Here is a 25,057-nt window from a genome sequence, read left to right as displayed (position 1 = left end):
CCATGACACTGTTTCTTTCCAGATGCACAGAAGCATCTTACTCTACATGTCATGTTCCTTGCTCTGATTTGGTTGTTGGCAAGAGTCCCACAAGCACCCACTGGTAGGTCTGAGGATGTCCCCAACACACCCACGTGGGAATAACTTCTGGCACCCATTCCGACTGTGCTCTCTGCTACACCAAGATAAAAGTGCTGCCAGCTGCCACGCGTGTCAGTCAAGTGCTAGAAGACTCTGCTATCTCTCATGCGCACATTTTGCACTTAATCTTTGGTTTTTCTATCTTTTTTGCTTGTGCTTTTATACTGATATTACAATATCCCTCACTGTGGTTGAGGGAGCCCGGGCCCCCAGTGATAGCACTACTGGTCTTCCACAGTAGCCATCATCAAAAGGGTAACATCACATCATATATGTCAAGTTTCAGCCTTACCCAATCTTAAAGATGAATGAGAATTATTAATGCCTTGTCCTCCAGCCATTTTTTATTAATTTCTTCTTTTGCTCTTGAAGCTGTAGGGGTTTCCAGTAGACCCTGGAGAGCAGCACTCAGAAAATCAATGGATTCAAACACAGCTATAATCAGAGATAAGAATAGCAATTTGCCCCATTGTAGTTGGAGCCCTTGGGGTCCTCCACAGTGTCAAATCCACACAGGCTAAGAGTTTTACACTCCTCAGCTGACAGCTGGTCTAGTTTTAGGGGATGAGCAGACTGAGGCTATTGTCCATGGGGCATACACCTGGTACTACTCCCTCCCCTCACGCTGGGGTGAGCTTAGATCCTCTCTATTCTACTTTCTGCTAAATTATTACTCAGAATACCCGTGGGAACTGTATTTTTGCACTGAGCACAATGCCGCGAGTGTTTGCACACACCTGGGGAAAAGGAGCCTTAGGCAACATGGGTCTCCAGACTATGTATTCAAATTGCATTAGGAGGCTGACAGTCACTTCAGGCATAAGGACAGCTCTGGAGACATACATCAGAAAAATCTGGGGTAGCAAGAGGGCTCCTCTTAGCAGTCTCAGATGGCCAAGCAGGTCAGGGGGGAGTTGATTAGACAATGCTCTGGGTTTAATGCACACTCTTCCACCTGAAGTATAGGTTAGGTGTGTTTTTTTGGATTCTGCTCCGTGTGCATATACCTCTGCAGTTTTAATTAAAGGGTTTCTGGTGTTGCATATGTATGCAAGGAAGTGTGAACATGTCATGCTCAAATGTGGTAATGCTGCTGACGATTCATGCTTGTATCACAGCTCAACATGGAGAGAGCATCAGCGGGATTTTTCTTCCCTGCCCCAGGGTGGAACGGGCTGGGAGGAGTCCAGCATGTCATTGTTCATTTGTAAAGCAAAATTTCTCTTCCATTTATATAGAAAAAGGACATGAGTGTCACAAATTGCAGCAGATGAAGACACTGTGGCCAGAGCCTTCAGTCAGTTAAAGAGAGAAGGAAGGAAAGTTTTCCTTAATTTGATTTTGCCTTTTATGAGTTCCCTCCACCACCTGGTTCTTGACTCCACACAATGACACATAGTCATGGGAACAGGAGAAAAATACTCCAGAAAAGAAAGGGTATAAACCAAGATATTCAGACTAAATAAGAACCAGAGTCCACTATTTGTCATCAACCTCACATGCCACTTGCAGGTGCCTAACAACCTCCTGGGGCAGCTGAAGAGAGGCAGATGATGTGTTTGCTTACACAGGGTGGGGAAAGGGGCACCCTGGTGCCACTGAACATAAAGGCAAAATGCCAAGTGACTTTTAGGGATGTCTGATTTTGGGGGATGAATTGTCTCAGAAACATCTGCATCTAGTGGGAGAGGTAATTCTCAAAGTCAGAACAAGCTAAACAATCTGGAAGTGGTTTGAATATTGACTAATACAATGCTAGACTAGAGACATGAAATAATGAGAAACCAGCCAAAAATAACCACATTGACCACAACGTTCAAGGAGACTAAAACAGACACCAAAATAGCATCTACAGCAAGTGTGGGAGACTGCAGCAGGCTCTGCAGATGCAGGAGAGGATCTGGCACGTCACCGAGTCACACTGACCCTACGCCAACACTCCAGTCACCACCCACTGAACTCCTCAGTGCTGCACTGCTCCAGGCATTATAAAAGGAATTTCTCTACACGGAACTGGCAGGGCCAATGTGAAAGAAGCAGAGCATAAAGCCACCCCCAGTTGCTCACAGCAGATACTTGAGCAACGCTGGGGTTTGAGCAGACACAGTCGCTGTTGCTTTATCGTCCACAGCAGAGATTTTGCTTTTCTATACAAAGCTGCTGCTGCTCTCCTCTGGCTCCCTTTTAAATCACTGCTTGTCTCACACTGGAAAGACTCACAAGTAAAGGTCTGAGTATACGATGATTAGGCGCAGCATCTTCCTTCCAGCAATACATGATGGTGTTAACCTGCACAAATGCCAAACACAGCCCTGCAGCTGGTGGCATCCTTGCCCTGGGAACCTCATGGCAAACAGAATGTTACCTGTACTCCGGAGCTCTTGATCAGAAATGGATCAATGCTATCAAAGCCCCTCAGCATGCTGCTCCTGTCTGCCAGGTATCAAAAAGTACCTTGTACGTGCAGCAGACAAGTTATTTGTTTTGATGAGCTCTACATTTGCCTTATATTTAAATTCATCAACACATTTTTAAGTATTGTAGACAAGCAGAAGAGTTGGTGGGACAGCTGTGGACTTCATCACATCATAGGCCTCAAGAATTACCTTCCTGCCTTCTTCACACTGTTTCAAGAAAAATGCCCCATCCTGCACTGGAATCAAAGCTGGGGAAGATATTTTTCTTCTCTCAGTGTCCCATGCTGCTACTTGTACTGTCCTCAGAAACAGATTTTACTGTCACATTTGATTTCACAAACACTATGCAGGCATCTTTCCAGCGAGTCACAAACTTGGCAGCATCTTGCAGATGGCATGGGAAAGCAGCTGCGTTTATAATATTTATTGAATACAGAGGTCTTCCACCTCCTTCACCCCTCCATCCCTCCCTCTCACCTCCATCAAGCTCAGCACTGCAAGCGTTTCAGGACCATGGCTGTCACCATCACTTCTCTTCATGCCCCTAATGTGCTAGCATCAAGGTGCCGTCTGGAGCTGAACCACCCACAGGCTGGCTGAAAGCCACGGGATCCAAACTTTAGGGAAGTCTCAGACTAACTGAAGTTTCCCAACTGTCCTGCCACAAGGCCAGCATTTTATCCATTACTGTTGTCTACTTTGTACCCAGTTGTCATTGGTTTTATCTGTAATTCTCCAGCATTGCCCCTTTTGAGGAAAGGGGCCTTGGACTCCTCAGGGATACTGCAGTATTTATGAAGACATTGGTTCAATGTTAATAGCAATACAAAAACCAGAGTATTAGAGGAGGAATGTAAACCAGGAGGGAAAACTGCTGCTCAGTCTCAAGTCTTGTGGGTTTCTGGCTCATCCATTTCAGAAAGGCAGCATGTAAGGAGACTGCCCAGGATCAGCCCCTCCAGCTTGAAACAGACAGCTGATGGAGGGAGTAGGTACTAAAACAGAGCCATAAAAATCAGGAGAGGAGTAGAGGAAGTTGATGTTTGCTGCCATCCATAAAACAGAAACTGATGGGCATCAGCTGGAATGACTGTGGGGAGGTTCAGAGCAAGCAGCAAAGCCATGGAAATCACCACTTGCAGGGTATTATGGATGCCAAAAGTTCATACAGATCCAGAAAATTATTAGAAAAATTTGTGGAAGAAAATTTCAAAGATTATTGAATGCAAAGAACACAAAGTCCTATGGCTCAGGAAGTCCCTGGAAGTGGGCAGGGGGGAAAAAATCATACTGTATATTAGCTATTCTCATGCTCCTCCCCAACTTGCGGCCACTGGTGCAGCTAGGATGCTGAGGAGATGGGCACCCTGGTCTGACCTACAGTGCCTTCTCTGTTCCTTTTCTTCTCTCCTCTCCCGCATCACTTCAGCCTACCTCTCTCTGCTTCTCAAACTTCCATTTTCCGCAGATATTTAGCATACAATAAAAGCTCTTCTCAGACCTATCTTCCCCTTTGTCACTTTAACAAGCTTGCCTCCTACACTTGCTCTTCTGACCTCTTCACCTGGCCACCACAAATGTTAGCCTTCAAGCACAGCTCTATTCCCTTAATCCTCCTCTGTCATGCTTGTGCTGAAGGCTGGGACAGTAATATCAGCTCCACTTCCTGATGGTGTTTTCACTCCCTCTTCCTACCCCATTGCCTTCTGCTTGTCTCTGGTTGGGCTCACTCTGTTCAGCACTCTGCTTCTGCTTATACGCGGTGTTACGCTGGGGAACTCCTTGCTGCAGGATGTTGTGGAAGCTAAAAGTCCTCCTCATGGGTTCATAAAGCAGCAACTAGACAAATTCATGGAAGAAAAATCTCTCAAGGTCATACATACAGGGACAGGGACCCACTCCTAGCTCAGCAAGTCTCTGAGCCAAAACTTGGAGGTTGGGAGAAGCCTCTGGCCTGCATCATTGCACGCTTCCCCTGACTCCTTCCTGGGAGTCCATTTCTAGCCATTGCTGGAGATGGGATATGGGGTAGCTAAACCTTTGCCATCATCCAGTAGAGGTCTTATCTTCTCGGGCTCTCGTATTGTTCCTGTCCCAAATACCTATCCAGGTCAGACAGACTAACACTGCATGTCTGACACGTGCCACACTACAAATGGGCTATGTACCCAAAAGCATAAACCCACAAAATTTATTGTCCAGCAACATCTACGGAGGTGGGAAAAGCATCCCTGGTACGATACATCGAAGAAGATTGGCTTCAAGTACTCATAACCATCTCTGAATAATTTCGGTCATTAGTTGTAGGCAGCTTTAACCTTCGCTTTAATTCTTCCTAGCATTATAACTGAGAGCCACATGGGCACTGACCTATCCCTGTTGGCATGAAAATTGTATTTGTATTGTATGCTTCTCTGCACCCCATCTGATATGGGGTATACTCCACTCTCCTAGCAGAGTGGTGGAAGGACAGCCAAGCCAGCTCCTTTGCAGGAATGCTCTTTTGATTGCTGTGAGCTTTCCTGGCCAAAAGCCTCGCTCAGCCATTCACGTTTCCACACGGATCCTTACAAACCCTGCAGAAAATGGGGATTGCTCCAAAAGCCCTCCCAAAAAAATGAGCTCATGGACCCAACAGCACAGAAAACTTGTTAGTCTTGCAACTTCCTTCCTGTAAGAACTCAATCAATGGAGTTTGGAAGTGCTAAAACGAAAGCTTTAGCTCCCTTACACCCGCCACAAGAACAACTTGGGGAGTTGCCATAGCTACTGACTTCCCTGAACTACTGCAGTTACTGAACCATCTGTTTTCTGCCTTGGACAGAAATGAAAGGCCAGGCAGGCAACCAGCCTGTGTGTGGGTGCCTGCCCAGCCTTCGCACAGAAATGCAATTCAGCAAACTCCCAGCAGATCTCAAAAGCTGGGACAGAGTAGAGTTTTGGAAAAAGGAAGCATACGGGCCCAAAAGAAGCTACACTTCACATCTGCACCAGTGTCTGGAGGCCAAGACAGCAATGTGGCTGCAGGGCAAAGCCATGTGGGTAGACTAAGCAGAAAACAACCACCTCGCATCTCCCAGTGTGCTGTTCAACAGTGAAATTAGAGAAAAAAGAGGTGGACCCCTCATCCCCACACACAGAGTCACAGCTATCCCCAGGGTTCAACGTGACAGTGCACACTCCTAGGTTTCAAATGCATGCGCCAATTTTTTTTTCTAGGACCAGCAGGGCCTCATAGTTTGAAGTGTATTTCAGAAGAAAACAGCAGCTTTGCTAATCATCCTGAAGTACAGGGTCACAGGCTGCCTGCTGCTGCCAGGGAGCAACTCTGAAAGCCACAATGGCAAGTCTGATTCACCCAAAAAAGGCTGTAGGGCATCACACTGAACCTCAACCCACTGCAACTCGGCTTCCCCAGCAGCCTTGACTGATCTTTTGATGCACTGTTGCACAGCTAGTCCCATGGCCTATTTTCAAAATTGTTTTGGACATCCCACTGAAATAAGGAGGCATTTGAAAAATTTGTTGCCACAGCAACGGTGCTCTGGCCCTCAGATGATATAACGCTCCAGAAGGAAGCTGGCACTTTCCAGGTTTTATGAGCTAGTCTACCCAAGGAGGTAACCTTTAATAGAATTTGTTCAAGGATTCCCCCAGGTCCTCTTTCTTCTGCTGCTCATGTGTCACAACTTTTAGAAGTTGTCTTTCCTGAGGTCCGTGCTCTGATGAAAACACAAGTTTCCTTGCTTGCACTGCAATTTGGATTCCTACACTTTGCTCTGCATCAGTCATTTAAACAAGTACTGGGTCTGTTGCTGTTTGCTCAGGGATGTCCCAACTGTCCTAACACTGCAGCTGCTGGAGCAGTGCGTGCTGGCTGAGTTGGATCTGTCATCTTCTCACTCCCAGCTGCATATTCCCCCCTACTATGCACACTCACAGACTCCTGCCCCAAGCATTCATGCAGGACTTATCTGGGCTAAAACTGACCTCATTAAGGTAAGAAATAGAAAAGAAAAATGTTTGACCCAGCACAAAGGAGTACAAGGTATGAACAAGAGTGAAAGTGAGCAGCACAGGAGCAAGGAAGGAAGATGTGGAGGAAGACACCACTTTTCCATCAGTGAGACTTCTGACTGCCCACAGCTGCCAGGAGCATTTCTTACGGAAAACAGTGATAGAGCTCCTATTAGCTCCCGTCTACATAAGCACTTCAGCAGAAATGGGTTTCCCTTCAGAAAGCTTTGTGGATCTGCACTTCAACTTCGAACTTGCACCTTCCTGGAGAAGCTAGTGCCCCCACGTGACACCAGCAATGCAGGACCTGCCCTCATTGCCACCCTACATCAATGCATTCCATCACCAAGTTAGTAAAAGCAGCTGAAGATGCTCTGAGCTCAGGGTCATAGAGACAAAGGCTAACCCTGAAGATCTACGGAAGGACCTTCCAAGTCTGATCGGGGAAATGACAGGTGACATTCAGTGTAGATCAGCATTAAGTTACAGACATAGAAAAAAACCATCCTAACTTTACATGTAAAATAACAAACTTTCAGCTTCCTGCAAGCATTCAGGAAAATACCAGCTCATTGTTCCACAGCGGTAAAAAAATCAAGTCTAATACTATGAGTTACTAGGAAAAAACTGCAGCACAAAAGAAAAAAAAAGAAAACATTAATTTGCCACTGTATCAAACCCATGGTGTGCCAGCATCTCCAAAGCTGTTTGCAACTCTGGTTCTGTCTCAGCCTCTGCTGCCAGCTAGAAAAGATATGCAACAAAGATGGCCAAAAGTATGATTTCTGCAGAGGAAATCACTGACAAATGAGAACTATTTAATCTTGAAAATGAAATGCCTCACAAGGAATATGACAGATCTATAAAATTATGAATAGTTTGGAGAAGAGGGATATGATCAAACGTTCACTGTCTCTGCAGTCACAACAAACAAGGAGCGATGCTGCTCTTCATGACATGCAGATACGCTGCTGGACTCTGCCACAGGACACTGTGGGTGCTGAAAGTTTCCATGGGTTTGGAGCAAACAGATAAATTAACACCATAGATGTCTTTTGAGGGTTAGTAAATCCACAGAAACCACATCCAGCTCTGTAAGCACCTGTGCCACAAGGGGCTGGAGGCTGGGACAGCACACAGGAACTACTTGCCGCAGGTTTTCCCTGTTTCTACTCTCTTCCCTAGGGCCCTGTTCTCAGCCACTGCAAAAATACTGGGCTAGATACACTTGTGGGCTAATCTAGGACAAACATAATGGCCTTGGGTAGGTAAATCAAGCCCAGCTTATAATCGCAAAAGAAGGAAAAGATCTGTCCTGCTAGATTTGCATCAGGAGCTGGGTGAAATAAGGATTATGGCAGAGATGGAAACCACGGATAGTGGTTCTTCATTGAAAGGTCTCTGCCCCCTCCGGCAGGCCAGGCAAAGCATCAGCTATGCTTTGCTTTATGACTTCGACCAGATGTAAAAACCCTGGATCCCACATTGCACAACAGCGCAGCTTAACTGTAAGGGTAAAGAATGGGTTCATCTCATCCACGTGTCGGCCTTCAGCACACTCCTGGAGACTGGCAGAGCTACAAGGTGAAGCCAAAGCAAACCCAGCATCCAGATCTGGTGGTAAATCCTCTGATCCTGAAGCTGACGCGCAAGGTGACACAGATGTCCTTGGTGGTTTAAATCCCAAGACAACTGTGCAAAGCTAGACAACTCAAATATGTGGTCTGGGGCTGGAAGCTCTGTCCTCACTTCCATGTTGTTCAGTGTCTGCTGTTTCAGAAGGGCTTTGACTCCACACTTGCCTAGAGGTGGAAGCCCTGCAACAAGGAGGCAGCAACACATAATTTCACAGAGGGAATGTTTGGTCTCATGTCACAACCCAAGACAGAGCTGTCAACAGATTATTTAACAACCTAATTTGCATTTTTTTTAATTAGGTAGTTTTGTGCCAGCCTCAATGAACAAGACTCTGTTCATCATCAAGAGCAACATATAATCCTGCTAACTAGTCTAAACTCTGATAAAGGAGACGAATCCCAGGTTAGGGAAGTTCTCATCTCTAAAATCAAGCTGAAGGCAGAGGCTGAAGTATGAAGAACATAAGTCTGTGAAAATGGAGAAAGAACTGGGACATTCAAATTCATAGCTGTGCTGGTAACTACTTTAACCCTTGTTAAAATGGGTAAGAGTCACGCTGAATAGCTGAAGCAGCAGTAGATGTAAGGTATGTTGACTTTATTAAGGCTTCTGATGCTGTCTCCCACATGGATTCCCATAAGCAGAGTAGGGAAACACAAGCCTAGATGAAACCTCAGTGAGCCAGAAAGCCCAGGACCCTCTGAAACTGTCCCCTGATTCAGAGTGAAAATAAGAAGCCTTTTCAATAGTAAAAAAAGAGAAATGGTAAGAACTCCTATGGGAGGTCAAAGGTCTGCATAGTCAAAATCTGTCTCTGAACATCACCAGCAATGGTTGTTGGGGGAAGAATATAAGAAACATGACAAACAGTGACCTTTCCTCTCATGTTTTCCTAGCACAACCCCTCTGTTGGGACTGTTGAGCAGTCTCATTAGAAGCATGAGTAATGGAGTGGAAAGGAGACTGAGTCAATGTAAAGGTGCCACCAAGCTGAGAGCAACAGTGAGCCCAGAACAGAGAATAATCCTGACACACAGGAAAACCACTTCAGAACCCAAACCAAAACAAGTCTTGCACCACAAGCAAGTGAACCACCTAAACAGAGAATGGGTGGACTCACAGCAGAAAGCAAATACAGAGGTAAGAGCAGGCTTCCTACCTTCCTACAAGGTCAACTTTTGTAAAAAAGGCAAGGCATAGTCTGGACACATTAAGAGAAGAGCTGTACACACAGCAGGTGAAGTAATATTTCTGTTTTCTGAGGACTTTGGGACCTGAGATGCAATACTGTCTTCAGGGCTCAGCTACAAGGCTGCACCCTGGAGTATACAGCCACACAAAGGGATCACCAAGGCATCACCATGTTATCCAGGAATTGGCCAGAGGCAGCAGGTAGCTCCATGCTGCACTGAAGATGCAACGGCAGTGCCTCACGGGGCTGAGAGGCACAGTTCTCCTCACAAGCTGCCTGTGCTGCTCCTCGCTGACTCACTCCCATGTCCCTTTCATAGCCCACCTGTATGCAGGCTCAGCCACCTGCAGCAGGGAGTGCAACTTCAGCACCATCAGCTGCAGTGCCACACCATCATTAGTAGCGAACTGGCTGCTGAAAACTAAGGGTGAGTAGGGCAGCCCTCTGGCATCCGTCCCAGCTCTTCTACACTGGGAAATCCAACTGCCTGACCTCAAGGTCCTACCAAGCCTTACCTTTGTATGGTTTGAGGGAAGAGCCTGGCTTAGCTCTCTGCTTGAATGGTCCATCTCCTTGGACAGTACACGTATCCCCAAAATTTAGCCTTATAAAGCTGTGCATTCAATATAAAAAGAGTCCAGGCACCCTCCACAGATAAAAAAACCAAGAAGGTATGCAGCACTGTCAGATAATTGTTCACCTGATCCCAGTTTGCTGCCTAAGGCCAAGTGGGTTAATGGCTTGTCGGAGACCGCACTGTCATCCTGCTGACCAAAGAGAGCACTTAAGGGTACACCTGTATCAGTGCATGAACCTTGCTTAGGTCCATCCTCTCATCCTCTGCCCCAACACCAACTAGTATGGAACAAGCCCCCCTGTCCTATTAAACCTGCTTTGCCTCCAAATGGGACAGTCCTTGCTAACTCCTGAGCCATGCCCAGGAGATGTCTGGGAAGGTCCAGGCCACACCATGCCAAGAACGGTACAAACATAAAGCAGCACTGATGGCTCAGGACTGTCCCCTAGCACTCCTTAGTACTAGTAAGGAAAATCTTTTGGGAACGGCTTAGACAAATGGCCAACTTTTAGCTACATTTTGGGAAAGGCATCCTGTCCTTTCTGCACACCTTGCCCTGCACTTCCTTCCACTCTGTGCGCGCGGAACTCAGGCCAGCAGGCACCACACAAGACCCTCAGACTGATGGCACAGCAACACAAGGAAATAAAATGTGACCCAAATTGAAAATGATCATTCAGATTTAAATAAATGTATAAATTATAATTTTTCATTAATCTTTACTAATAGCCCTTTAACTCAATAACCCTCAACAGGCATCTAGGACAAATTACTCTGATAAAATTAAATATTCAAGCATAAGGCTACTTTTAACTGCTCTCTTGTACATCCACTTTATAAACCATCAGCATTGCTATCTACCCACTGAACAGCCCTGCCACTAGAAAGAAACATGATCATCAAAATCCCAAAAATCAGTAGTTTTATCCAAAGTCTCTGGAAGGTTGCTCTTGCTGGGGGGAACACTCTTCAGGGTACGCTGCTGTTTCCCTTGGCTCATCTGCGAGAAGCTTGTCTTGGCCTAGCTGACATCCAACACAGCCTCCCCGATGCAAATTCAACACTTGCCCTGCTCAGTGCAGATGCAGAAGATGAAATTGGTGGCACCATTTTGGGACACTACACTGGGATGTATGGACAGCAGTGCTTCTGCAGGCATGCTCAGCAGTCTGCCCTGCCCTTGCAGCCAAAACACATAGGGCTGAACGAAGGCTGCAATTAGTAGCAATTCAGACTTGTGGAGGGGCCACTGAGGAAGCCAAGGAAGATGAATGAGGTTACAGGTGCCACTGCTGTTGCTCCCAGAGCAAACCAGGGTTTAGACTTGACCTGTAAACTTCTAGTGGCAGGGCTGTGTCTTTCTGGAAGCCTGCAGTGTCATGCATGCTGGCAGTGGCAGGACTGCAGCAGCTCACACACGTGCTGGAGCCCAGTGGCACCAGAAACACTGTGCAACTCTGCAGCTTTTGGACCAACATTTGTTAGAGAAGGAAGAGACTAGCAGCATCCCTCAGCTCAGTTGGCTGGGGAACAGCAAGGATTAATGCTGCTGGCACAAAGAGCACAGGAGGAATTGGTCAGTCATTTGAAATGCCTCTGGAATGAAGGCTGGCAGGCTTGGGTTACATCGTGCAGCCTGCCTGCAGGACTCCCCTGCGCTAGCAGCATTGTTGCGGGCTCGAAGCGAACCTTTCGAGCCAAGGAGGAAACTGTCTCCTATCTGCTCCTTTTGCAATCCATGAAACGCACACTCTGCTCTAAAGCAAGATATTGGGTGCTGTTACTAAACCGAGGCTACATTGCAGCCAGCTGAGCCGAGCAAGCCCCTCACGGGCTACAGGCTGGCAGGACAGCAGGCAGGCAAGAAGAGGCATGATGCACCAGCAGGAAGCCCTGCCGTTAGCGTCACAGGAGCGGCGGATACCCCACCCACCACACACACTGACTCACAGGCAGCAAAGGCAGCCAACGCCTTTGTGCTATCTCCCCGAAGTCATTTGAACTAGGTGGACCTCAGGTACAGCATTTCACAACAACTCATGCAGGTAAACGAAGGCTGGCTGGCTAACTAATGCACTGCAAGTAATTTCCAAATCCTTCACGGCCTCCCGACACAAACTCTGGGGAACTCTGTCCCCTGGGTGTACCACAAATATTAATTGTGATCTTGGACTCCCTTATAATGACGCACAATTTTTTTCCCCGCAAGCTCCCACCCAGCAGCTTCAGCATGTATCTTTTTTGTTCACTTGCAAGTGCAAAGTCAAATGAACAGAGGTATTCAGGAGCTTATGTCACTGTCTTAAACGTGATTTATTTAATGAAGACAGCTGGAAGGATTGAAAGACTTAACAGGAGTCTTTTGTGTTCAATTTATTGCTGAAAATACCCTCAGGTAACAAAAAAGTAAATAAAACAACTTTTACAAACAGATCACAGCCTGGGTCTTTTAAGGAATACGCTGCCTTTGTGAAAGCACTCCTGTAGCTGTGGGGACTTAAACACATTAACCTCAAATTTAATGCTCCACAGATGACGTGGAGGCTCTGAGACAAGCTGCCAGGATAGTGTTATGACACCATGCAGTCGTGCCATTGAAAACGGCCCACTCAAAACCCTTGATGAATTTATGGACAGAATATTTTCACCTATAGGCTGAGCGTCTCAAAAGGACAACGGGCATTTCACACACAGGACATACAGCATTGCACCAGAAACTGGGCAAATGGCCCAAAAAGGCGAGCGTGTCTCACTGCACTGGCAGGCAGAGATCAGCCATGTGCGCTACACTATAGACCCTGCTCTGGGCTAAGAGCTGTGAGGGAAGACTCGATGCTCTCCACATGTTAGAGGTCCAAGGTCTGCTGACTGGCTGGGGGATTCAGCAGCCACCATTGGGATTCTCCTTAATGCAGAAAGAGACAGCAGAGGGATACCTGGCCTCTGCTCCCTCTTCCCAGGAAAAGGCTGGAGTTATTCCCCATTCGCTTGCATAAAGTGACTCCTTTGCCTAGAGTGGGCACTGACACAGCAGAAGAATAGCTGTAACTTCCCAGAGAGATCATCCTCACAATCCAGCTGCCTCCTTCAGCACACAGCTAAGAAGCTGTCTGGGATCGGACATGTGGGACAGGATTTCCAGCAGGAAGGTGCTGAGCAGTATTTCTCCTACTGAGAGGGCTGAATACATCACCAACTTCAAAGTTCATCCAGCTTCTACCAGCCTCCTGTCCATAGGGCATGAAAGGGTTAAAGATGCCAATCGACTCATGACTATCATGGGAAAACTTTGTTCCAAATTCTCAGTTTCATGCTGCTAGAAAACCAACAATCTTGAAATATCCTATATTAACAAGAAAGAGGCAGTTGTACTGGGCAGCCTGCATTTGCTTTTAAGTCCACTGGTATCTCATGGACAATGGACAACAGGTCCTCAGGACAGAAGACAAATTCTGTTACTCTTGAAGCACACATATTCCTGCAAGGATTACACAAGATGCTAAAGAGGAAATCTGCAGGCTTAATGCCAAGCATTAATTTATCTGAATCCCATCCTAAAGGAAGATCAGAGCCAAGAGGGCATATGCTTTTCTTACAGCACATTTAAGAAGTAGAGAGTGAAAAAGGGAGCATAAACCACAAATGGCTGCAGAGGGTCTCCTTCCAGCACTTTGCCAGGGCATAGCTGGCTAACCTTGCTCCCTTGTGTTATTTATGTGTCCTTTTTCCCCTTGTACTCCCTGGACTGAAGGAAGGAAGGATGTTTCACAGGAAGGAAGGATTGGCTTGGCTGTGCCAAGACGGGAACACACTGCTTCCCCATCAGGCCATTCCCTTCTACAGAGGAGGGAAGAAGTGGGAAATCCACAATTTCTGTTGCATCTTGGTTGCCAGTTAACCCCAAGTGTCATAGAATCTAGTCCAGCTCCTGCTTCAAGCAGGGTTAGTGTCAAAAGCTGGAGCAGGTTGCTCAGGACCGCATCAAGTTGTGAAAATCTCCAAGTCTGGAGATGCCACAACACCTGGGGCCTTGTTCCCATGTCAGACCAATCTTGCGGTGAAAATTATTTTCCTTTATGTCCAGTCAGAATTTACCATGTTACAACTTCCTGCACCTTGGTTGGGGCAATCCTCAGTATCAGTACAGACAGGGGGATGAAAGGATTGAGAGCAGCCCTGTGGAGAAGGACTTGGGAGTACTAGTGGATGAAAAATTGGACACAAGACAGTAATATATGCTTGCAGACCAGAAAGCCAACCGTACCCTGGGCTGCATCAAAAGCAACCTGACCAGCAGGTCGATGGAGAGGAGTCTCCCCCTCTACTTTGCTCTCGCAAGACCCCACCTGGGGTACTGCATCCAGCTTTGGGGTCCCCAGAAGACTAAAGCGGGTCCACAGGATACCACAAGAATGATCCGAGGGCTGGAACACCTCTCCTGTGAAGAAAGGCTGAGAGAGTTGGGTTGTTAAGTCTAGAGAAGAGAAGGCTCTGGGGAGACCTTATTGTGGCCTTTCAATATATAAAGGGGATTTATAAGACAGACAGAGATTTTTTGCCATGGCCTGTAGTGACAGGACAAGGGGCAATGGTTTCAAACTGAAAGAGGGAAGGTTTAAATTGGGCATAAGGAACATATTTTTACAATAAGGGTGTTGAGGCACTGGCACAGGTTGCCCAGAGAAGCTGTGGATGTCCCGTCCCACCCCTGGAAGTGTTCAAGGTCAGGTTGGATGGGGCTTTGGGCACCCTGGTCTAGTGAAAGATCCACCCAACTGTCACAACACTTCAGATACCAACCACCTCATCAATACTAAGCAGAGGAGAGAACAACCTTCTTCCTTGACCTGCCCGCTGTGCTGTTACTTACACATCTCCACATGCAGTCATTGCCACACCACCAATGTATTGCTGACCTTGTCCAGCTTTTTGCCACCAGACCTGCTTTTGCAGAAGAGAGGTGCTCTGTGTGCCCCACCAGCTCACACACAGCACAGCTGGGTTCTGAGGCAAGGACTATGCTGAGCACTCCCAGCCACATGCTCCCGCAGTCGCAGGAGTCACTGGAGGCACACAGGGCAGAGATCTCTAAAAAAAAGAAGAAAGGAAGAAAAAAAAATAGGAGGGGGAAGAAAAAAAGACCCTGGTCTGCAAATCAGCTCAAGATGTAGGCAGCAGAGGAAAAAGTGAATGGAGATGATCTGTGGGTAGAAGCTTGGGAGCACATTCTGTTGTTGTAAAACAGTCAGGGAAAGAAAGCTACAGAACAGGGCTTAGGGCTTGCCACTACTGCTGCTTGGGGGAGATGCAGGGAAGGCGACCCTGGCTCAAGGAGTTTTGCATGGCAACCAAAAGTGCCGCAGGGTAATCAAGGTGCCACACGGCAATCAAGGCAGTCAACAGGGCACAACTGTTTTACTGCACTCAGCAGTTGCTGTTTTACTCTCCCTGTGCCTAAAGCCAGCCTCACATCCGTAGCTATTTAACACTCAGCTATCAGGAGCCCGTTTGCTGTCTATGCTCTGCAGAGACTAAGCACCCAAAGAGCCCCCCCATCTTCCAGTCACCACAGGAAAACAGATCTCCCCACCTCCACAGCAGGTTATAGCATTGCTCCCGCATTCACCTTCAAATACAGAGTTTCACAGTTTTCCCAGTACACTGATGATACTTGCTCTCCCCTTCATGGTACCTCTATGACAGTTCATTTCAGACAAAAAGAAGTGTCCTATTCCAAACTGTGCTTCTTGTTGCTATGCTCTGCCCAATGCAAAAAGCTACCTGCAGGCAACACCCAGAGAATTTAAGGGCATACGCAGGCAGTTTATAATATAGTACAGGCAAATCTCACATAGAAATATCAACACCCACGTTACACAGGATACCGTTATGCTAAGACATTAATCACACTCAACAACACTAAAACCAATCCCAAACAGTAGCTATACAGAATGGTATACAAACAATGGAGTGAGAAGCTTAGTTAGGATTTCTCGACTGCTCAAAGTTCAAATTCTCACCACAATGCAGTACTAACAGTTATTTATTATCACACAGAAATTATTGTTCTCCAGTAAAAACAGACATATTTCCAAATGATTCACACTACCTGAAGAATTAATGTTTTTTCAGCTCTGTTCCAGATCCTAGGTCAGGAATCTCCTTTCTATTCTGGTAAATTCCACTAAGATATCACATGTAACAACAAGTTCGTGAAGCAGTTTCATCAGATTTTCCCTTTAAGGTAACCCACTGCACTCCCACGTGAGGCACAGGTACCTCAAAGGCACAAGCAGCTGAAATTGCTGCAGTGGAATCAGATGATCAGCACAAGCTTGAAGACTCTGCAGCCTCCTTTCAGCTTTGGAAACATATCCTGCGATTTTCAGACCAACCCAATGAGGAAGCCACAAGCCAGTGCTGTAGCTTCAAATCCAGATAATGCATATAAAAGCAATTTTGAGAATGAACGTGAAAACAAAGTCTGACAGATTCTGCTGCAACACGTAACAAGGGTGCAGCACTGCAGCAAAAGCTGTCATTCCCAGCTGTATGATGCTGTGCTGCATGCAGCACAGTGTGGCAGAGCTGACGACACCAGGACGCAGAGAGCTGCGCTGCCAAGAGCCCACACCGCACAGCCTTGAGCTGTTTTACCTTTCTGCAAGCATCTGGATTGCATGTGACAACAGAGGAAAACATGAAAAATAAGCATTCAAGGTAAAGAGAAACATGCTTGAGCTAATTAAAGAGTTGCTTGAGCTTATGTTCATGGTAATCAGTCACATAGAAAGGCACATTTTCAGCTTAGGATGAAGCTACCACTTTTGAGGTCAATTAGAACACTGTAACACATATACAAGAAGGATGGGCACAGGTCTGACCACATCACACAACAATGTGCTCACTCTTTCACCCCTACTCCACCTTTTCCTACCATGGCACTTGCACTTCCAATGCAGCATGGTTGCTGTTGCCCACTCCTGCACCCTTGGAGTAGATGTGAGTGGTTGATGGGATTACCCAGGTGGTGTCCTGCAGCAAAGGTGGTGTGCCACCGCAAAGCACATTCCTCAGCTGCCCGGCAGGACTGCTATGTTGTGATGCAGGTCACATAACCTGCCTACAGAAGCAGATGCTCTTCTCTCCTACCGTGCAGCCTGACACATGAGCCCCAAGCTTCAGGGGTTTTGTAATATTAACCACCAATGCCAATTCCTACTAGGGCTAAGAAAGCCTCAGTTCTCATATCTTCCTGCTGCTCTGCTTTTTCAGAGGCATGCAGTGCGCACTCAAGTATGCCTATCTGGTCTTGGCCACAATGCTGTTTGCAGGGTGTCCAAATGAAATCCATCCTGCTACTTCTAAGCCAAACAATCACAAATCCAACCAAGGAACATGGGTTTTCATGGCAAAAAAATCTTACTTATGTTCACCAACGCTCTCTCAACCATCAAGTTTGCAGTTTGAAATCGCAAACCTCAAAAATGGCTAAGTTAATGAGTTAATTCAATACTAAGTGAGGTTTGATACTCTGGCCTGGGCTGTACAGCAGGTCAAACTATGACTTAATCTATGACTTAAAAACCAATTAGCTAAGTAAATTCAGAACTATAAATGTTTACGTGCAGGGGCTAGTCCACACAGTACTGATTAAAATCATTAAAGCCTACGCTTTCCCCTTCATGACTGGAATGGGCAAAACCACCACACAATCCTCCTGAACCAGGGCAGATGGCGAGGGGGTGGTGAGGAAGCACCAGCAGTTGGCAGCACAAGTCTGTCCCGCTTCATTCTGGAGCACCCAGAAGCCCACCTGTGATAATCAGGATCCACCCACAGAGCTGGACCGGCCTGCCCACGCCTGCTGCCAAGGGAGGACGAGGGCTGGCACCAAGCATGGCTGCATTGTGGACAACCAGTGCCCAAAGGGCCAGGGCAGTGCAGGGGATGAGGCAGCTCAGGACGATTGGTGTTACACTGCGGTGGTCCAAGGAGCAGCAATACAGAACTTTCCAGCTCATGCAAAGTATTTACGTGCAGAAGACCAGCGCATTTTGCTGGAAGACCAGTGCATTTTGCTTGCCCAACTTCAATACAGCTGATCAGACCCTGGATGATATGGCTATACATAGGGCCAAAATTGTTGGGACTTCATAAATACAGGAATTTTTCCACTGAATTCTTCTATATGTGGCTTCTGTACTTCTGCTGCCCAAACCTGGACAGCACTTTGTGCGAGCAGGAACTTTGCAAAAGCAGCACGTCCAAAGTCACCACGAAAGCAAGGTGGTGGCAGAGATATAAACACAGGCAGCGATGCTTAATATGCTCAGGGGATGCTATCACTGCACATATGGCCTCAAAGACTTTGGACCAGATTCTCAGACTGCAGTTTTACAGTCATTTTTAGGTGGCCCTGCACTGCACCTGATACCTTCTAGCCCAGTGCTCCCCTCTCCTGGCCAGACAAAAGCAAACCTGCAGCCAGCCTGGGAATTAGGCAGGGTTAAAGGGAGCCTAGGGTGGAGTCTGATGGTAAATTTTCACTCAGATCAGCTCCCTCCACATGGCTGCACTGAATTTTGTCAGCTGGGGTAGGGCTGAAAAGGGCACTGGGAGGAAAAAGCGGCCAGGAAAAGGGGAAAGGCAAAGCCACCTCCTCCAGCCACAGTGCTCGCCTGCACTGACCTAGCACTTCCCAAAACCGTGACTCGAGAGGATGTGAAAATCCTTGTCTTTCCTCCAAGTTGACAGAGTTGCAGCAGGAAGCAGCAGCTCTCATCTGCCCGCTATCACACAGAAACAAACTTATCAGCTGAGGTTTCCTTATACTTTATAGGAATAACACTGCCAAAATACACAGCTATGTGAATAAATGATCTATTTCATTCCTGGGCTTATTGGTGTGGATCCTAACAGGTTCCACAATTGGCAAAGCTTATCCAGCTCTCATGGCAAAAGGCTGCATAGCAGGCTGACTGCTAAATACAACATTAAAACTCATACTTTCTAAACAACCTCTCTCCTTTCAGCTCTTTACTGTAGCAGTGCATTCACCTTTCCAGATTGTGTTTCTATGAGAATCTTAAATGTTCAGGAATGCAAACATTAAATTTGCTGCACAACCACTGCAAGAAAGCACTGAAATAGTCTCAGCTCTGTTTTACAGAGAAGGAAACAGAAACTTCCTGTGCATGGTGTTTATGCTCCTGCGCATGCTGCCGGTGCGCTCAGGTAAGGCTGCTTGTTGCACCTGCGTATCTTACTCCACCCTGGTGAGGGTTAAAGAACACAGGGCTGAACTATGCCTTACAATCCCTTATCTGCCAAGATTAGGGCCTCCTCAGGGGAACATCACTGCCAAAACCTACAAAGACAAAGCCAGAGATACAAAAAGATTAAGGCCTGAACTGCCACATTTTGGTGGCTGACATCCAATGCCACACTTCATATTTGATAATCTCAAAAAGTGCTCTGATTCTCAGGCTGCTGAATCAACCCAAACCCCACCGACTCTACGGGAATGGCATGCCTGCAGTGCCTTCTCAGAGTCAGGGTGGTTATGAAGGCTCCTAAATCTGGACAATTAAAGGCAAATGGTTTGTGGGTTTTCCACCAAACTGACTCTGTCACCATCTCTAAACCCTCAAATCCAGAGAGATGTGACTGTCCGCAGTGTCTGCAGTGGATGGCCGCAATCACCATCAGGGGAAGGTGCCTGGCAAACAGCTGAGCTTGGACGGGGAGATGAATCCCACCTTCGGTGACTATGGAGAGAAGAGGGGATCAAATTAAAGGACTCAAAGCCCTCCAAAGATGCAGCCTGCCTAAAGCAGAAGGAATAACAGTATAGAAGATTGAAGCAGACCACTAGCACCAGGGATGCAGGAAGGGTTGGCAAGCAACACTTGCCCATCAGCTGTCACCAAGTATTTTAAAAACACTAATGCTTTCTACTTCACATGTGCAGATTCAAACATGACCCAAGGCAAAAACACTGTACAACAGGCCTTAGACTTGCAAAGATGTAACTGACAAAGCCATAACCACCACAGCTAGCACTCTGCCTTCTAATACGTTTTATGACCTGCATTGCACTAGTTACTGCAAAACCTATTGCCGCTACTAATCATCACCTTCATGTGAATCTTCCAATCCAAATGGCCTCCTAAAAAGATTATTTGCTTCATTTCAGTGTAACAATTGTGTCAAAATTGTCCTATTTTGTCATTTAGCTCAGTCATGCCTTTCTAAAAATGTTCCATGAGGAAGGAGGCACATATCATCTGGCACCTCACCAACTGCAGCCCTCGGTGGGAAGGAAAGTTTTCACAGAGGACGAACACAACCTCAGTGTGCCTGTGTACAATATTATGGTAAGGTCATGCTCAAAGATATACTCACCAACCCATTTTAACAAAAAAACCCAACAAACCAACCATGGTCTAGATTGTAAGTCATATTGGGCTTTTAAACATTACCATTTCTGGTAATACAGAGTACTTTCTTTTTTTAACAAGAGCTGGTTTTGTCTACACTTCCTAACTCACATTAAATAAATAAATTCAGTAACTTATTCTCAGTTGGGCCAAATTTTCAGAGCACAGAGAAAGCCAGAGGGCTAGCGAAGAGCCCACATTGCCGCAACTTATTTTGACTTCCTAGAAAGTAGAAATCAGTCCGATTGCCCTGTAGTGAAGAAACTTTACCATGTCTAGGATTATGGAGAAGCTGAGGCTGAAGAGCTGTTCAGACCAGAATCGAGGCATAGCGGTTAGTTCAAGGGGACCTGCCTGCTCTTGAATTGCTCCATTCTCCTACACCCCCTTACCCCAGATTCACTCCTGCCCGCGGGAACTTTAAGCCACATGTCCAAAACACAGCAATCAGCTCCCCACATCCCCCTCCTCCCCGCAGTGCCTGGCCTGGTACAGGAGGCTGGCTGTCCCGACTAGCCCCAGCTGCCAGGGCGCAATCCCAGTGAGGGGGCCCCAAGCCCAGGAGGGGGTCCTGCACCCCAGGCCCCCTGCGTGAGCATCACTTCCTTGGACCTCGCGGAGCCCTGGGGCGGAGGGGTCAGCCTGGCAGCCAGCGCTGACTGCTTTCCACCGTCCTTACCGCCACGGAACCAACACAATGGAGGAATTATGCTTCCGTGAGTGCCGTGGATGCAAAACATCCATGGAGCACGCTGCCCCTGCTGAAATATACCAGCTGGCCACGGGCAGCATTAACTGACCAGAGTGCATAGCTGCTGGTTTTGTACTCACACAGAGACCAGAAACACTGAGGAACACTGTCCCTCCTCACTACCCAGCAGGCCAGGAGATGCGTATCTCTGCCAAGAGACTGTAGGCATGTGGTAAGTAACTGCATTTTTTCCCTAAACTCTGAATGCCTGAGACCACTCCAGGGTCGTAAAAATACTTCCCTCTTTCACTGTCATCCACTGTGTGGTAACGCTTGGAGAGGCACTCGCCTGTCTGGGTGGCTCTCAGCTAGGGACTTGATAAGAAAGAACCCCAACGCACACTGCATAGACTAGCACTCTTTCCCATGATTTTTGTGGGAGATTTTAACAGAATTTATGTACCAATTAAAATCTAATCCCCCTGCACCTAACTCGAATATGCTGATTAGTTGGGACGGTTACTTTAACTCATTTAATTGGTTTAACGGCTTCAGATGTAGCATTAGAAGGAAAAAAAAAAAAGCAGATTTGCAATGAAAGCACGGTCACCAAGGACAACCACTGAAAGTCTGCTATTCCACTTGCTTCGCATACCAGCACGTGGGACACCTGGCAAAGTCAATGCGGCACTTTTAAGAAATTTTATGAAGACAACAAGAAAGGTTTTGGGACACTCCATCAATGAATTACCTCACGACAGGGGAGCAAAGAAGGCTAAAGTGATTAACAACGGCAGAGCATTGGAAAAGTTCACGTATAAAAGGGAGAACATTATTAATTATATGATAAATGTGTGGTGGGCTGGGGAAAGAAGGCGGAATTCAGAAAAAATAAGCAACAGGAAAGGGAGTATGTGGCTGCAGCAAGAAAAAAAATAATGGTTAGTCACAGAAATCCCATGCTTTGAGCGTCTGGTACCTCCAAAATCTCAACTACACCAAAACCCAACGATGCACACCGACGGTTTAAGACCTTCTCTGAAGGCAGCTTGCAGCAGACCCTAAGGAACCGTGCCCTTCCCGGGCGGGGACCTGGCGCTGGCGGGGCCGCTCTCCGGTCAGGAAAGCGGCTGTTCCGGTCACGTCGGAAAGAGCCCGACGGCGGCTCCATTTCCGAGCAGGAGCCCAGGCCCGTGCGGGCGCCGCAGGGCCGGGTCTGTGGCGGCGGCGGGAGACCCCGCCGCCGCCACCCGCGGGCGACCCGGCCCTGCGGCGCCCGCCCGGGCAGGGAAGGGCGGTCTGCCGTCCGCGGAGACAAAGCGGATGCCTCAAATTCCTCCCCGCCCCGTCGGTCTGGTGGGGCTGCAGCGGCACCCCCCCGTCCGCACCCTCGTCGCCCACCTCGGCCTACCTGGGCAGCTGGAGCGGCCGGGCCTCCTTCCCGCCCGCGGCGCGCTCTAGCCGGCGGGACAGCCCAGGCTTGGGCAGCCGCAGCCCGCCGGGGGCTTCGGACTCGGGCGGCGGGTGCGAGCGCTGACAATGAGGGGAGGAACACGGTACCGGGCGGTCCTTGACGTCAACGGGAGCGGGGCGGGGGCTGCCGGACCCGGCCCGAACGCGGTGCAGCTCCGCGGCGCCCTCCCCCGGCTCTAGGAGAGGGCGGCGAGGGAGTGTCGGCCATTTTGGGGGGAACGGGCTGGGCCGGGCTGGGCCGCGCTCGGCAGGCCGGGGGGAAGGTAACCTCGTGTTAGCGCCGAGGGGCTGCTGCCTTCTGAAGAGCTGCAGGAGGGAAACGGGGAGACTGAGGAGGGGGGCGAGTAGCGCCCCGGGGGTGGGTGTTGTGGGACGGCTGCGGGACGGAGCACAGGGTGCAGGTGAGGCCCTGATGACTGGTGTCACGGTCGGTTTCTGCACGACAGCCCTTCAGACCGAGTACCTCCCGTGGCTCCTGCCAGGGCTGCCTCCAGCTCGGGCTCTGCCACCACCTCAGGGCTCTGAATGGGCTTGTTGGCGAGGTGGGCACTGCCGGTACCTTCACTGGCACTCCCTCCTAGCCCGATCAAATGGGGTGTTTACAAGAGATCCATCTCGGCAAGAACAGGGCAGAGAGCTGTATGCCAGAAGACACGGAGAGGTTTGTCCTCCAGGGCCTTTGTTCCAACTCCTGTGTCACTTCTGGGGCAGTTTGAGACTTGGTGTTGAATCACGGAGGGACCCAGCTGTGGTTGTTTCCACCTTGGCCTACCTGGGCAGCTGGAGCGGCCGGGCCTCCTTCCCGCCCGCGGCACGCTCTAGCCAGCGGGACAGCCCGGGCTTGGGCAGTCGCAGCCCGCTGGGGGCTTTGGACTCAGGCAGCGGGTGCGGGCGCTGACAGTGAGGGGAGGAACACGGTAGCAGGCATGTGCAGCCCAAAGATACTTAGATGGGATTGGAGACAAGAGACCTTCCAGCACTAACCAGGAAAAGCTGCTCAGAGTGTTACTCAGCTGTAAGCAAAGCCTCAGGATTCATGTGATGCTGACCTGGAGGGCGGTACAGTGATGGGCACAGAGGAGCGGTGGCTCAATGCATTTGTACAGAACTGGGCTGCAGTTGCCCAGCTGAGTCAAGAGAGGATCCCGTCAGCGGCTGGTGAGCACTTCCAGCCTCCCGGCTGCACAGCTGGACATCGCAGTCTTAGAATGCATTGTCCCCTTTTGCCAGTAGGTACCTTTAGCTAAAATTATATCTCCAACGCTGTTTTATTTCAGACAATGCCAGAGGAAGATGCTTCGAGCACTAGGTGATTTGGCTTGTAGTGCTCTGATAGAATATTGTCCATACTGTCATACTGAGTTAAAATATTACTCTTTAGTCCTCTTTCCATAGGACAGCCTGAAATATACTTGTTCTGAATGAAGACTTTAATGTGAATTTTCTAGGTTTACAGCTAAAATCCAAGCTCACACAAAGAATGAACAAGACCTTACATGTAGGCAAACTGAGGAGGGCTTGCATAGAGTCATTCTAACTGCGGAAAATAGTTGCTTTCCTGAAACTCCACAGGCACACCGGTGTTCAGCAGCAGAGGCACATGTTACATGAGCTCTGTGGTACAAAAAAAAAGGTGTTTTTTTTATTTCAGCATATGCTAAATGCATGTGCTCCAAGCTTGCTGGGAGTTGTGTACATTAGAGCCTAGGGTGCCTTCCATGGGCTTTGTGGATTTGCTGTGCTGGCAGAGGAATGGGGCTGTGCTTGGGTACTTCTCTGTAGAGAGTTTATGGTGAAACTCATTGCTGCAGCACAATATTGGCACAAAAGGTTCGTAAGTGTTTCAAAAAGGCATGAAACAAATGAGGGGAAGAAAATTCTGTCAGAGGCTGCCAGGGGATCCCAACAATGCCTCCTCTGAGTAAAGAAGAACTTGAAGAGATGTTGGGGAAGTCATGTTTGGCATATTTTTATAGCCTTCTTCAGGCATAATCTACTTCCCATTATTGTCATTGGTTTCCATAATGATGATGATAATGATAATTGGTTTCCATTGGTTTTCCAGGTGATGGATGGGTGCAGCCAAATAGAGAAGATCCAACTCCATATCAAGTTCTCAATATGGAGAACATGAAGAAGTTTAGAGCATTGAGATGTTTGGAGACCAAAACCTCTGATTATGAGGCCAGAGGTGAAGGTGGCATTGGTCCTGCAGAACCTGCTCACAGTAGGAACAAAGTAGAGGATGTGGGACAAATCTTCTGGATCAATTAGTTGAGAGATGCTGTGGGTGGACCACCCCATATGCAAAGTCAGCATAATGGGAAGTATCCAATGGTGATGACACTGGGCAGGTCCAGCAGCAGTCTTGCAGGTACAACCACCACTTGCGTATGAAGGTAGGATTTTATAATGGGGATTCTTCAAGAAAATCTGTCCATCCCATTTTGTGTCTGTAGCAAAACTGGA

At 47.9% G+C, this 25,057-nt stretch overlaps 1 protein-coding gene and 1 long non-coding RNA gene across 10 annotated transcripts in view; one reads left to right on the top strand and one right to left on the bottom strand.

The window, feature by feature from the left end:
• LUZP1 (leucine zipper protein 1) overlaps positions 1 to 22,800 on the bottom strand; it is a 79,494-nt gene extending 56,694 nt beyond the window's left edge. For 4 of the 7 annotated variants that reach the window (XM_054802412.1, XM_054802406.1, XM_054802405.1 and 1 more), the window contains exon 1: positions 22,527 to 22,800. The gene's annotated coding sequence lies outside the window, so the exon portion shown is untranslated. Of the gene's footprint in view, positions 1 to 14,852; positions 14,972 to 22,094; positions 22,141 to 22,526 lie in introns of those variants that run through there. The other 3 variants (XM_054802409.1, XM_054802408.1, XM_054802407.1) reach the window with 3 other exon arrangements.
• Positions 22,801 to 22,931: 131 nt separating this feature from the next.
• Positions 22,932 to 25,057, top strand: part of LOC129195841 (uncharacterized) — a 12,182-nt gene continuing 10,056 nt past the window's right edge. For 2 of the 3 annotated variants that reach the window (XR_008573975.1, XR_008573976.1), the window contains exons 1-2: positions 22,932 to 23,817; positions 24,654 to 24,987. This is a non-coding gene — a long non-coding RNA (uncharacterized LOC129195841). The remainder of the gene's footprint in view (positions 23,818 to 24,653; positions 24,988 to 25,057) is intronic. The other variant, XR_008573977.1, reaches the window with a different exon arrangement.

This window comes from Grus americana, chromosome 23 (genome assembly GCF_028858705.1).
Source record: "Grus americana isolate bGruAme1 chromosome 23, bGruAme1.mat, whole genome shotgun sequence".
Lineage (NCBI taxonomy): Eukaryota > Metazoa > Chordata > Aves > Gruiformes > Gruidae > Grus > Grus americana.
This window is presented reverse-complemented; position numbering and strand designations above follow the sequence as displayed.